The sequence below is a fragment of the Silurus aristotelis genome (assembly GCF_946808225.1).
Source record: "Silurus aristotelis genome assembly, chromosome: 2".
In the NCBI taxonomy this organism is placed as follows: Eukaryota; Metazoa; Chordata; class Actinopteri; order Siluriformes; family Siluridae; genus Silurus; species Silurus aristotelis.
Window position 1 is genome coordinate 15,296,097 of NC_139575.1, and position 16,400 is coordinate 15,312,496.

General features: G+C 34.2%; 1 long non-coding RNA gene across 1 annotated transcript; it reads left to right on the top strand.

Annotated features, from left to right (window-relative positions):
* The first annotated feature begins 11,169 nt into the window (after positions 1-11,169).
* LOC310722553 lies at positions 11,170-13,798 on the top strand. The gene is made up of 2 exons (XR_014532398.1): positions 11,170-11,219; positions 13,701-13,798. It is a non-coding gene; the product is annotated as an uncharacterized lncRNA (long non-coding RNA).
* The last annotated feature ends 2,602 nt before the right edge of the window (positions 13,799-16,400 follow it).

The following is a 16,400-nucleotide window of genomic DNA, read 5'->3' on the forward strand; positions in this document are numbered from 1 at the left end:
AATAAGCCTAATGAACCAATATGGCTTCTTTTCCATACTTCAACACCATGTAACTCATTAAAAGTAGGCCAAACAAGACTTTCAAGCAAGACAAAGAAAAAAGCAATCTTTTAAACACATCTCTTTAATTATCAAATAGATGTACAGTTTTATGTAACAAAGTAAACAAACTATTAGTTAAAAAAAGCGATATAAAAATGAACCTTGGCAACACCGGGGTTTGAACCCACAATATTGTGGTGATCTGCTGATCAGTAAAAACAAACACCTTACCCAATGAGCTATCTATAAGCACTAGCACAAGCAGTCAATAAGCCTAATGAACCAATATGGCTTCTTTTCCATACTTCAACACCATGTAACTCATTAAAAGTAGGCCAAATAAGTCTTTCAAGCAAGACAAAGAAAAAAGAAAACAATCTTTTAAACACATCTCTTTAATTATCAAATAGATGTACAGTTTTATGTAACAATGTAAACAAACTATTAGATAAAAAAAGCAAAATAAAAATGAACCTTGGCGACATCGGGGTTTGAACCCACAACGTTGTGGGGACCTGCTAATCGGTAAACCAACACCTTAAACACTGAGATATCTCTAGGTACTAGTGCAAGCAGTAAATAAGCCTAATGAACCAATATGGCTTCTTTTCCATACTTCAACACCATGTAACTCATATTAAAAGTAAACACCTCTTTAATTATCAAATAGATGTAAAGTTTTATGTAACAATGTAAACAAACTATTTGATTTAAAAAGTTAATTAAAAACTTTACCTTAGCGACAGCGGGGTTCGAACCCACAACCTTGTGGGGACCTGCTGATCGGTAAACCAACACCTTACCCACTGAGATATCTCTAGGTACTGTTACAAGCAGTCAATAAGCCTAATAAACCAATATGGCTTCTTTTCCATACTTCAACACCATGCAACTCATTAAAAGAAGGCCAAACAAGTCTTTCAAGCAAGAGAAAGAAAAAAGAAAACAATCTTCTAAACTCATCTCTTTAATTATCAAATAGATGTACAGTGTTTTGTAACAATGTAAACAAACTATTTGATTAAAAAAGCAAAATAAAAACTTTACCTTGGCGACACCGGGGTTTGAACCAACAACCTTGTGGGGACCTGCTAATCGGTAAACCAACACCTTAAATACTGAGATATCTCTAAGTACTAGTACAAGCATTAAATAAGCCTAATGAACCAATATGGCTTCTTTTCCATACTTCAACAAGATGTTACTCATATTTAAAGTAGACCAAACAAGTCTTTTAAGCAAGACAAAGAAAAAACAATCTTTTAAACACATCTCTTTAATTATCAAATAGATGTACAGTTTTATGTAACAATGTAAACAAACTATTTGATTAAAAAAGCCTAATAAAAATTAGCCTTGGCAACACCGGGGTTTGAACCCCAACGTTGTGGGGACCAGCTGATCGGTAAACCAACACCTTACCCACTGAGCTATCTCTATGTACCATCGCATGCAGTCAATAAGCCTTATGAACCAATATGGCTTCTTTTACATACTACTTCACCATGTAACTCATAATAAAAGTAGGCCAAACAAGTCTTTCAAGCAAGACAAAGAAAAAAGCAATCTTTTAAACACATCTCTTTAATTATCAAATAGATGTACAGATTTATGTAACAATGAAAAAACAAACTATTTGATTAAAAAAGCAAAATAAAAACTTTACCTTGGCGACACCGGGGTTTGAACCCACAACCTTGTGGGGACCTGCTAATCGGTAAACCAACACCTTAAATACTGAGATATCTCTAAGTACTAGTACAAGCATTAAATAAGCCTAATGAACCAATATGGCTTCTTTTCCATACTTCAACAAGATGTTACTCATATTTAAAGTAGACCAAACAAGTCTTTTAAGCAAGACAAAGAAAAAACAATCTTTTAAACACATCTCTTTAATTATCAAATAGATGTACAGTTTTATGTAACAATGTAAACAAACTATTTGATTAAAAAAGCCTAATAAAAATAATCCTTGGCGACACCAGTGTTTGAACCAACAACTTTGTGGGGACCTGCTGATTGGTAAATCTACACCTTACCCACTGAGATATCTCTATGCACTATTTCAGGCAGTCAATAAGCCTAATGAACCAATATGCCTTCTTTTCCATACTTCAACACCATGTAACTCATATTTAAAGTAGGCCAAACAAGTCTTTCAAACAAGACAAAGAAAAAAACAATCTTTTAAACACATCTCTTTAATTATCAAATAGATGTACAGTTTTATGTAACAAAGTAAATAAACTATTAGATAAAAAAAGCAAAATAAAAAATTAACTTTGGCGACAATGGGGCTTGAACCCACAATCTTGTGTGGACCTGCTGATCGGTAAACCAACACCTTACCCACTAAGCTATCTCAAGGTACTAGTGCAAAAACAGTCAATAAGCCTAATGAACCAATATGGCTTCTTTTCCATACTTCAACACCATGTAACTCATTAAAAGTAGGCCAAACAAGTCTTTCAAGCAAGACAAAGAAAAAAGCAATCTTTTAAAAACATCTCTTTAATTATCAAATAGATGTACAGCTTTATGTAACAAAGTAAACAAACTATTAGATAAAAAAAAAGCAAAATAAAAATTAACTTTGGCGACAATGGGGCTTGAACCCACAACCTTGTGGGGACCTGCTGATCGGTAACTCAACACTTTACCCACTGAGCTATCTATTGATACTAGGGTAAGCAGTCAATAAGCCTAATGAACCAATATGGCTTCTTTTCCATAATTCAACACCATGTAACTCGTATTAAAAGTAGGCCAAAAAAGTCTTTCAAGGAAGACAAAGAAAAAAGCAATCTTTTAAACACATCTTTTTAAATTATCAAATAGATGTCCAGTTTTATGTAACAATGTAAACAAACTATTTGATTAAAAAAGCGAAAAAAAAACTTTACCTTGGCGACACCGGGGTTTGAACTGACAACCTTGTGTGGACCTGCTGATCGGTAAACCAACAGCTTACCCAATGAGCTATCTCGAGGTACCAATGCAAGAAGTCAATAAGCCTAATAACCCAATATGGCGTCTTTTCCATACCGCAATACCATGTAACTCATATTAAAAGTAGGCCAAAAAAGTCTTTCAAGCAAGACAAAGAAAAAAGCAATCTTTTAAACACATCTCTTTAATTATCAAATAGATGTACAGTTTTATGTAACAAAGTAAACAAACTATTTGATTAAAAAAGCGAAATAAAAATGAACCTTGGCAACACCGGGTTTAAACCCACAACCTTGTGGGGACCTGATTCATAAACCAACACCTTACCAACTGAGCTATCTCTAGGTACTAGTGCAAGCAGTCAATAAGCCTAATGAACCAATATGGCTTCTTTTCCATACTTCAACACCATGTAACTCATTAAAAGTAGGCCAAACAAGACTTTCAAGCACGTCAAAGAAAAAAGCAATCTTTTAAACACATCTCTTTAATTATCAAATAGATGTACAGTTTTATGTAACAAAGTAAACAAACTATTAGATAAAAAAAAGCGAAATAAAAATGAACCTTGGCAACACAGGGGTTTGAACCCACAATATTGTGGTGATCTACTGATCAGTAAACAAACACCTTACCCACTGAGCTATCTCTAGGGACTAGTGCAAGCAGTCAATAAGCCTAATGAACCAATATGCCTTCTTTTCCATACTTCAACACCATGTAACTCATATTTAAAGTAGGCCAAACAAGTCTTTCAAACAAGACAAAGAAAAAAACAATCTTTTAAACACATCTCTTTAATTATCAAATAGATGTACAGTTTTATGTAACAAAGTAAATAAACTATTAGATAAAAAAAGCAAAATAAAAAATTAACTTTGGCGACAATGGGGCTTGAACCCACAATCTTGTGTGGACCTGCTGATCGGTAAACCAACACCTTACCCACTAAGCTATCTCAAGGTACTAGTGCAAAAACAGTCAATAAGCCTAATGAACCAATATGGCTTCTTTTCCATACTTCAACACCATGTAACTCATTAAAAGTAGGCCAAACAAGTCTTTCAAGGAAGACAAAGAAAAACAATACAATCTTTTAAACACATCTCTTTAATTATCAAATAGATGTACAGTTTTATGTAACAATGTAAACAAACTATTTGATTTAAAAAGCGAAATAAAAACTACCTTGGCGACACTGGGGTTTGAACCCACAACCTTGTGGAAACCTGCTGACAGTAAACCAACACCTTACCCACTGAGCTATCTTTAGGTACTAGTGCATGCAGTCAATAAGCCTGATGAACCAATATGGCTTCTTTTCCATACTTCAACACCATGTAACTCATATTTAAAGTAGGCCAAACAAGTCTTTCAAGCAAGACAAAAAGAAAAAAGCAATCTTTTAAAAACATCTCTTTAATTATCAAATAGATGTACAGCTTTATGTAACAAAGTAAACAAACTATTAGATAAAAGAAGCGAAATAAAAATTAACCTTGGCAACACCGGGGTTTAAACCCACAACCTTGTGGGGACCTGCTGATTCATAAACCAACACCTTACCAACTGAGCTATCTCTAGGTACTGGTGCAAGCAGTCAATAAGCCTAATGAACCAATATGGCTTCTTTTCCATACTTCAACACCATGTAACTCATTAAAAGTAGGCCAAACAAGACTTTCAAGCAAGACAAAGAAAAAAGCAATCTTTTAAACACATCTCTTTAATTATCAAATAGATGTACAGTTTTATGTAACAAAGTAAACAAACTATTAGTTAAAAAAAGCGATATAAAAATGAACCTTGGCAACACCGGGGTTTGAACCCACAATATTGTGGTGATCTGCTGATCAGTAAAAACAAACACCTTACCCAATGAGCTATCTATAAGCACTAGCACAAGCAGTCAATAAGCCTAATGAACCAATATGGCTTCTTTTCCATACTTCAACACCATGTAACTCATTAAAAGTAGGCCAAATAAGTCTTTCAAGCAAGACAAAGAAAAAAGAAAACAATCTTTTAAACACATCTCTTTAATTATCAAATAGATGTACAGTTTTATGTAACAATGTAAACAAACTATTAGATAAAAAAAGCAAAATAAAAATGAACCTTGGCGACATCGGGGTTTGAACCCACAACGTTGTGGGGACCTGCTAATCGGTAAACCAACACCTTAAACACTGAGATATCTCTAGGTACTAGTGCAAGCAGTAAATAAGCCTAATGAACCAATATGGCTTCTTTTCCATACTTCAACACCATGTAACTCATATTAAAAGTAAACACCTCTTTAATTATCAAATAGATGTAAAGTTTTATGTAACAATGTAAACAAACTATTTGATTTAAAAAGTTAATTAAAAACTTTACCTTAGCGACAGCGGGGTTCGAACCCACAACCTTGTGGGGACCTGCTGATCGGTAAACCAACACCTTACCCACTGAGATATCTCTAGGTACTGTTACAAGCAGTCAATAAGCCTAATAAACCAATATGGCTTCTTTTCCATACTTCAACACCATGCAACTCATTAAAAGAAGGCCAAACAAGTCTTTCAAGCAAGAGAAAGAAAAAAGAAAACAATCTTCTAAACTCATCTCTTTAATTATCAAATAGATGTACAGTGTTTTGTAACAATGTAAACAAACTATTTGATTAAAAAAGCAAAATAAAAACTTTACCTTGGCGACACCGGGGTTTGAACCAACAACCTTGTGGGGACCTGCTAATCGGTAAACCAACACCTTAAATACTGAGATATCTCTAAGTACTAGTACAAGCATTAAATAAGCCTAATGAACCAATATGGCTTCTTTTCCATACTTCAACAAGATGTTACTCATATTTAAAGTAGACCAAACAAGTCTTTTAAGCAAGACAAAGAAAAAACAATCTTTTAAACACATCTCTTTAATTATCAAATAGATGTACAGTTTTATGTAACAATGTAAACAAACTATTTGATTAAAAAAGCCTAATAAAAATTAGCCTTGGCAACACCGGGGTTTGAACCCCAACGTTGTGGGGACCAGCTGATCGGTAAACCAACACCTTACCCACTGAGCTATCTCTATGTACCATCGCATGCAGTCAATAAGCCTTATGAACCAATATGGCTTCTTTTACATACTACTTCACCATGTAACTCATAATAAAAGTAGGCCAAACAAGTCTTTCAAGCAAGACAAAGAAAAAAGCAATCTTTTAAACACATCTCTTTAATTATCAAATAGATGTACAGATTTATGTAACAATGAAAAAACAAACTATTTGATTAAAAAAGCAAAATAAAAACTTTACCTTGGCGACACCGGGGTTTGAACCCACAACCTTGTGGGGACCTGCTGATTGGCAAACCAACACCTTACCCACTGAGCTAGCTCTATGTACTATTGCACCCAGTCAATAATCCTTATGAACCAATATGGCTTCTTTTCCATACTTCAACACCATGTAACTCATATTTAAAGTAGGCCAAACAAGTCTTTCAAGCAAGACAAAGAAAAAAGCAATCTTTTAAACACATCTCTTTAGTTATCAAATAGATGTACAGTTTTATGTAACAAAGTAAACAAACTATTAGATAAAAAAAGCAAAATTTTGGTGACAATGGGGTTTGAACCCACAACCTTGTGAGGACCGGCAGATTGGTAAACCAACACCTTACCCACTGAGCTATCTCAAGGTACTTATGCAAGCAGTCAATAAGCCTAATGAACCAATATGGCTTCTTTTCCATACTTCAACACCATGTAACTCATTAAAAGTAGGCCAAACAAGTCTTTCAAGCAGACAAAGAAAAAAGCAATCTTTTAAACACATCTCTTTAATTATCAAATAGATGTACAGTTTTATGTAACAATGTAAACAAACTATTTGATTAAAAAAGCTAAATAAAAACTTTACCATGGCTTGAACCTACAACCTTGTGGGGTCCTGCTGATCGGTAAACAAACACCTTAGCCACTGAGATATCTCTAGGTATTAGTGCAAGCAGTCAATAAGCCTAATGAACCAATATGGCGTCTTTTCTATACTTCAACACCATGTAACTCGTATTAAAAGTAGGCCAAAAAAGTCTTTCAAGCAAGACAAAGAAAAAAGCAATCTTTTAAACACATCTCTTTAATTATCAAATAGATGTACAGTTTTATGTAACAATGTAAACAAACTATTTGATTAAAAAAGCGAAATAAAAATTTTTACCTTGGCGACACCAGTGTTTGAACCAACAACTTTGTGGGGACCTGCTGATTGGTAAATCTACACCTTACCCACTGAGATATCTTTATGCACTATTTCAGGCAGTCAATAAGCCTTATGAACCAATATGGCTTCTTTTCCATGCTTCAACACCATGTAACTCATATTTAAAGTAGGCCAAACAAGTCTTTCAAGCAAGACAAAGAAAAAAGCAATCTTTTAAAAAAACATCTCTTTAATTATCAAATAGATGTACAGCTTTATGTAACAAAGTAAACAAACTATTAGATTAAAAAAAAGCAAAATAAAAATTAACTTTGGCGAAAATGGGGTTTGAACCCAAAACCTTGTGGGGACCTGCTGATCGGTAACTCAACACTTTACGCACTGAGCTATCTATTGATACTAGGGTAAGCAGTCAATAAGCCTAATGAACCAATATGGCTTCTTTTCCATAATTCAACACCATGTAACTCGTATTAAAAGTAGGCCAAAAAAGTCTTTCAAGGAATACAAAGAAAAAAGCAATCTTTTAAACACATCTTTTTAAATTATCAAATAGATGTCCAGTTTTATGTAACAATGTAAACAAACTATTTGATTAAAAAAGCGAAATAAAAACTTTACCTTGGCGACACCGGGGTTTGAAATAACAACCTTGTGTGGACCTGCTGATCGGTAAACCAACAGCTTACCCAATGAGCTATCTCGAGGTACCAACGCAAGAAGTCAATAAGCCTAATAACCCAATATGGCTTCTTTTCCATACCGCAATACCATGTAACTCATATTAAAAGTAGGCCAAACAAGTCTTTCAAGCAAGACAAAGAAAAAAGCTATCTTTTAAACACATCACTTTGATAATCAAATAGATGTACAGTTTTATGTAACAAAGTAAACAAACTATTAGATTAAAAAAGCGAAATGAAAATGAACCTTGGCAACACCGGGTTTAAACCCACAACGTTGTGAAGACCTGATTCATAAACCAACACCTTACCAACTGAGCTATCTCTAGGGACTAGTGCAAGCAGTCAATAAGCCTAATGAACCAATATGGCTTCTTTTCCATACTTCAACACCATGTAACTCATTAAAAGTAGGCCAAACAAGACTTTCAAGCAAGACAAAGAAAAAAGCAATCTTTTAAACACATCTCTTTAATTATCAAATAGATGTACAGTTTTATGTAACAAAGTAAACAAACTATTAGATAAAAAAAGCGAAATAAAAATGAACCTTGGCAACACCGGGGTTTGAACCCACAATATTGTGGTGATCTACTGATCAGTAAACAAACACCTTACCCACTGAGCTATCTCTAGGGACTAGTGCAAGCAGTCAATAAGCCTAATGAACCAATATGGCTTCTTTTCCATACTTCAACACCATGTAACTCATATTTAAAGTAGGCCAAACAAGTCTTTCAAGCAAGACAAAGAAAAAAGAAAACAATCTTTTAAACACATCTCTTTAATTATCAAATAGATGTACAGTTTTATGTAACAATGTAAACAAACTATTAGATTAAAAAAGCGAAATAAAAACTTTACCTTGGCGACACCGGGGTTTGAACCCACAACCTTGTGTGGACCTGCTAATCGGTAAACCAACACCTTAAACACTGAGATATCTCTAGGTGCTAGTGCAAGCAGTAAATAAGCCTAATGAACCAATATGGCTTCTTTTCCATACTTCAACACCATGTAACTCATATTAAAAGTAAACACATCTCTTTAATTATCAAATAGATGTAAAGTTTTATGTAACAATGTAAACAAACTATTTTATTTAAAAAATTAATTGAAAACTTTACCTTGGCGACAGCGGGGTTCGAACCCACAACCTTGCGGGGACGTGCTGATCGGTAAACCAACACCTTACCCACTGAACTATCTCTAGGTCCTGCTGCAAGCAGTCAATAAGCCTAATGAACCAATATGGCTTCTTTTCCATACTTCAACACCATGCAACTCATTAAAAGTAGGCCAAACAAGTCTTTCAAGCAAGACAAAGAACAAAAACAATCTTTTAAACACATCTCTTTAATTATCAAATAGATGTACAGTTTTATGTAACGAAGTAAACAAACTATTAGATAAAAAAAGCGAAATAAAAATGAACCTTGGCAACACCGGGGTTTGAACCCACAATATTGTGGTGATCTGCTGATCAGTAAAAACAAACACCTTACCCAATGAGCTATCTATAGGCACTAGCACAAGCAGTCAATAAGCCTAATGAACCAATATGGCTTCTTTTCCATACTTCAACACCATGTAACTCATTAAAAGTAGGCCAAACAAGTCTTTCAAGCAAGACAAAGAAAAAAGCAATCTTTTAAACACATCTCTTTAATTATCAAATAGATGTACAGTTTTATGTAACAATGTAAACAAACTATTTGATTAAAAAACCTAAATAAAAACTTTACCATGGCTTGAACCCACAACCTTGTGGGGTCCTGCTGATCGGTAAACCAACACCTTAGCCACTGAGCTATCTCTAGGTATTAGTGCAAGCAGTCAATAAGCCTAATGAACCAATATGGCGTCTTTTATATACTTCAACACCATGTAACTCGTATTAAAAGTAGGCCAAAAAAGTCTTTCAAGCAAGACAAAGAAAAAAGCAATCTTTTAAACACATCTCTTTAATTATCAAATAGATGTACAGTTTTATGTAACAATGTAAACAAACTATTTGATTAAAAAAGCGAAAAAAAAAGTTTACATTGGCGACACCAGTGTTTGAACCAACAACTTTGTGGGGACCTGCTGATTGGTAAATCTACACCTTACCCACTGAGATATCTCTAAGTACTAGTGCAAGCAGTCAATAAGCCTAATGAACCAATATGGCGTCTTTTCCATACTTCAACACCATGTAACTCATTAAAAGTAGGCCAAACAAGACTTTCAAGCAAGACAAAGAAAAAAGCAATCTTTTAAACACATCTCTTTAATTATCAAATGGATGTACAGTTTTATGTAACAAAGTAAACAAACTATTAGATAAAAAAAAGCGAAATAAAAATGAACCTTGGCAACACCGGGGTTTGAACCCACAATATTGTGGTGATCTACTGATCAGTAAACAAACACCTTACCCACTGAGCTATCTCTAGGGACTAGTGCAAGCAGTCTATAAGCCTAATGAACCAATATGGCTTCTTTTCCATACTTCAACACCATGTAACTCATATTTAAAGTAGGCCAAACAAGTCTTTCAAGCAAGACAAAGAAAAAAACAATCTTTTAAACACATCTCTTTAATTATCAATTAGATGTACAGTTTTATGTAACAAAGTAAATAAACTATTAGATAAAAAAAGCAAAATAAAAAATTAACTTTGGCGACAATGGGGCTTGAACCCACAATCTTGTGTGAACCTGATGATCGGTAAACCAACACCTTACCCACTAAGCTATCTCTAGGTACTAGTGCAAAAACAGTCAATAAGCCTAATGAACCAATATGGCTTCTTTTCCATACTTCAACACCATGTAACTCATTAAAAGTAGGCCAAACAAGTATTTCAAGGAAGACAAAGAAAAACAATACAATCTTTTAAACACATCTCTTTAATTATCAAATAGATGTACAGTTTTATGTAACAATGTAAACAAACTATTAGATAAAAAAAGCGAAATAAAAATGAACCTTGGCGACACCGGGGTTTGAACCCACAACCTTGTGGGGACCTGCTAATCGGTAAACCAACACCTTAAACACTGAGATATCTCTAGGTACTAGTGCAAGCAGTAAATAAGCCTAATGAACCAATATGGCTTCTTTTCCATACTTCAACACCATGTAACTCATATTAAAAGTAAACACATCTCTTTAATTATCAAATAGATGTAAAGTTTTATGTAACAATGTAAACAAACTATGTGATTTAAAAAGTTAATTAAAAACTTTAACTTAGCGACAGCAGGGTTCGAACCCACAACCTTGTGGGGACCTGCTGATCGGTAAACCAACACCTTACCCACTAAGATATCTCTAGGTACTGTTGCAAGCAGTCAATAAGCCTAATAAACCAATATGGCTTCTTTTCCATACTTCAACACCATGCAACTCATTAAAAGAAGGCCAAACAAGTCTTTCAAGCAAGAGAAAGAAAAAATAAAACAATCTTCTAAACACATCTCTTTAATTATCAAATAGATGTACAGTTTTTGTAACAATGTAAACAAACTATTTGATTAAAAAAGCAAAATAAAAACTTTACCTTGGCGACACCGGGGTTTGAACCAACAACCTTGTGGGGACCTGCTAATCGGTAAACCAACACCTTAAATACTGAGATATCTCTAAGTACTAGTACAAGCATTAAATAAGCCTAATGAACCAATATGGCTTCTTTTCCATACTTAAACAAGATGTTACTCATATTTAAAGTAGACCAAACAAGTCTTTTAAGCAAGACAAAGAAAAAACAATCTTTTAAACACATCTCTTTAATTATCAAATAGATGTACAGTTTTATGTAACAATGTAAACAAACTATTTGATTAAAAAAGCCTAATAAAAATAAGCCTTGGCGACACCAGTGTTTGAACCAACAACTTTGTGGGGACCTGCTGATTGGTAAATCTACACCTTACCCACTGAGATATCTCTATGCACTATTTCAGGCAGTCAATAAGCCTTATGAACCAATATGGCTTCTTTTCCATGCTTCAACACCATGTAACTCATATTTAAAGTAGGCCAAACAAGTCTTTCAAGCAAGACAAAGAAAAAAGCAATCTTTTAAAAACATCTCTTTAATTATCAAATAGATGTACAGCTTTATGTAACAAAGTAAACAAACTATTAGATAAAAAAAAAGCAAAATAAAAATTAACTTTGGCGACAATGGGGCTTGAACCCACAACCTTGTGGGGACCTGCTGATCGGTAACTCAACACTTTACCCACTGAGCTATCTATTGATACTAGGGTAAGCAGTCAATAAGCCTAATGAACCAATATGGCTTCTTTTCCATAATTCAACACCATGTAACTCGTATTAAAAGTAGGCCAAAAAAGTCTTTCAAGGAAGACAAAGAAAAAAGCAATCTTTTAAACACATCTTTTTAAATTATCAAATAGATGTCCAGTTTTATGTAACAATGTAAACAAACTATTTGATTAAAAAAGCGAAATAAAAACTTTACCTTGGCGACACCGGGGTTTGAACTGACAACCTTGTGTGGACCTGCTGATCGGTAAACCAACAGCTTACCCAATGAGCTATCTCGAGGTACCAATGCAAGAAGTCAATAAGCCTAATAACCCAATATGGCTTCTTTTCCATACCGCAATACCATGTAACTCATATTAAAAGTAGGCCAAACAAGTCTTTCAAGCAAGACAAAGAAAAAAGCAATCTTTTAAACACATCACTTTGATAATCAAATAGATGTACAGTTTTATGTAACAAAGTAAACAAACTATTAGATTAAAAAAGCGAAATAAAAATGAACCTTGGCAACACCGGGTTTAAACCCACAACCTTGTGTGGACCTGATTCATAAACCAACACCTTACCAACTGAGCTATCTCTAGGTACTAGTGCAAGCAGTCAATAAGCCTAATGAACCAATATGGCTTCTTTTCCATACTTCAACACCATGTAACTCATTAAAAGTAGGCCAAACAAGACTTTCAAGCACGTCAAAGAAAAAAGCAATCTTTTAAACACATCTCTTTAATTATCAAATAGATGTACAGTTTTATGTAACAAAGTAAACAAACTATTAGATAAAAAAAAGCGAAATAAAAATGAACCTTGGCAACACAGGGGTTTGAACCCACAATATTGTGGTGATCTACTGATCAGTAAACAAACACCTTACCCACTGAGCTATCTCTAGGGACTAGTGCAAGCAGTCAATAAGCCTAATGAACCAATATGCCTTCTTTTCCATACTTCAACACCATGTAACTCATATTTAAAGTAGGCCAAACAAGTCTTTCAAACAAGACAAAGAAAAAAACAATCTTTTAAACACATCTCTTTAATTATCAAATAGATGTACAGTTTTATGTAACAAAGTAAATAAACTATTAGATAAAAAAAGCAAAATAAAAAATTAACTTTGGCAACAATGGGGCTTGAACCCACAATCTTGTGTGGACCTGCTGATCGGTAAACCAACACCTTACCCACTAAGCTATCTCAAGGTACTAGTGCAAAAACAGTCAATAAGCCCAATGAACCAATATGGCTTCTTTTCCATACTTCAACACCATGTAACTCATTAAAAGTAGGCCAAACAAGTCTTTCAAGGAAGACAAAGAAAAACAATACAATCTTTTAAACACATCTCTTTAATTATCAAATAGATGTACAGTTTTATGTAACAATGTAAACAAACTATTTGATTTAAAAAGCTAAATAAAAACTACCTTGGCGACACTGGGGTTTGAACCCACAACCTTGTGGAAACCTGCTGACAGTAAACCAACACCTTACCCACTGAGCTATCTTTAGGTACTAGTGCATGCAGTCAATAAGCCTGATGAACCAATATGGCTTCTTTTCCATACTTCAACACCATGTAACTCATATTTAAAGTAGGCCAAACAAGTCTTTCAAGCAAGACAAAAAGAAAAAAGCAATCTTTTAAAAACATCTCTTTAATTATCAAATTGATGTACAGCTTTATGTAACAAAGTAAACAAACTATTAGATAAAAAAAGCGAAATAAAAATTAACCTTGGCAACACCGGGGTTTAAACCCACAACCTTGTGGGGACCTGCTGATTCATAAACCAACACCTTACCAACTGAGCTATCTCTAGGTACTGGTGCAAGCAGTCAATAAGCCTAATGAACCAATATGGCTTCTTTTCCATACTTCAACACCATGTAACTCATTAAAAGTAGGCCAAACAAGACTTTCAAGCAAGACAAAGAAAAAAGCAATCTTTTAAACACATCTCTTTAATTATCAAATAGATGTACAGTTTTATGTAACAAAGTAAACAAACTATTAGTTAAAAAAAGCGAAATAAAAATGAACCTTGGCAACACCGGGGTTTGAACCCACAATATTGTGGTGATCTGCTGATCAGTAAAAACAAACACCTTACCCAATGAGCTATCTATAGGCACTAGCACAAGCAGTCAATAAGCCTAATGAACCAATATGGCTTCTTTTCCATACTTCAACACCATGTAACTCATTAAAAGTAGGCCAAACAAGTCTTTCAAGCAAGACAAAGAAAAAAGAAAACAATCTTTTAAACACATCTCTTTAATTATCAAATAGATGTACAGTTTTATGTAACAATGTAAACAAACTATTAGATAAAAAAAGCAAAATAAAAATGAACCTTGGCGACACCGGGGTTTGAACCCACAACCTTGTGGGGACCTGCTAATCGGTAAACCAACACCTTAAACACTGAGATATCTCTAGGTACTAGTGCAAGCAGTAAATAAGCCTAATGAACCAATATGGCTTCTTTTCCATACTTCAACACCATGTAACTCATATTAAAAGTAAACACATCTCTTTAATTATCAAATAGATGTAAAGTTTTATGTAACAATGTAAACAAACTATTTGATTTAAAAAGTTAATTAAAAACTTTACCTTAGCGACAGCGGGGTTCGAACCCACAACCTTGTGGGGACCTGCTGATCGGTAAACCAACACCTTACCCACTGAGATATCTCTAGGTACTGTTACAAGCAGTCAATAAGCCTAATAAACCAATATGGCTTCTTTTCCATACTTCAACACCATGCAACTCATTAAAAGAAGGCCAAACAAGTCTTTCAAGCAAGAGAAAGAAAAAAGAAAACAATCTTCTAAACACATCTCTTTAATTATCAAATAGATGTACAGTTTTTTGTAACAATGTAAACAAACTATTTGATTAAAAAAGCAAAATAAAAACTTTAACTTGGCGACACCGGGGTTTGAACCAACAACCTTGTGGGGACCTGCTAATCGGTAAACCAACACCTTAAATACTGAGATATCTCTAAGTACTAGTACAAGCATTAAATAAGCCTAATGAACCAATATGGCTTCTTTTCCATACTTCAACAAGATGTTACTCATATTTAAAGTAGACCAAACAAGTCTTTTAAGCAAGACAAAGAAAAAACAATCTTTTAAACACATCTCTTTAATTATCAAATAGATGAACAGTTTTATGTAACAATGTAAACAAACTATTTGATTAAAAAAGCCTAATAAAAATTAGCCTTGGCAACACCGGGGTTTGAACCCCAACGTTGTGGGGACCAGCTGATCGGTAAACCAACACCTTACCCACTGAGCTATCTCTATGTACCATCGCATGCAGTCAATAAGCCTTTTGAACCAATATGGCTTCTTTTACATACTTCTTCACCATGTAACTCATAATAAAAGTAGGCCAAACAAGTCTTTCAAGCAAGACAAAGAAAAAAGCAATCTTTTAAACACATCTCTTTAATTATCAAATAGATGTACAGATTTATGTAACAATGTAAACAAACTATTTGATTAAAAAAGCAAAATAAAAACTTTACCTTGGCGACACCGGGGTTTGAACCCACAACCTTGTGGGGACCTGCTGATTGACAAACCAACACCTTACCCACTGAGCTATCTCTATGTACTATTGCACCCAGTCAATAAGCCTTATGAACCAATATGGCTTCTTTTCCATACTTCAACACCATGTAACTCATATTTAAAGTAGGCCAAACAAGTCTTTCAAGCAAGACAAAGAAAAAAGCAATCTTTTAAACACATCTCTTTAGTTATCAAATAGATGTACAGTTTTATGTAACAAAGGAAACAAACTATTAGATAAAAAAAGCAAAATTTTGGTGACAATGGGGTTTGAACCCACAACCTTGTGAGGACCAGCAGATTGGTAAACCAACACCTTACCCACTGAGCTATCTCAAGGTACTTATGCAAGCAGTCAATAAGCCTAATGAACCAATATGGCTTCTTTTCCATACTTCAACACCATGTAACTCATTAAAAGTAGGCCAAACAAGTCTTTCAAGCAAGACAAAGAAAAAAGCAATCTTTTAAACACATCTCTTTAATTATCAAATAGATGTACAGTTTTATGTAACAATGTAAACAAACTATTTGATTAAAAAAGCTAAATAAAAACTTTACCATGGCTTGAACCCACAACCTTGTGGGGTCCTGCTGATCGGTAAACCAACACCTTAGCCACTG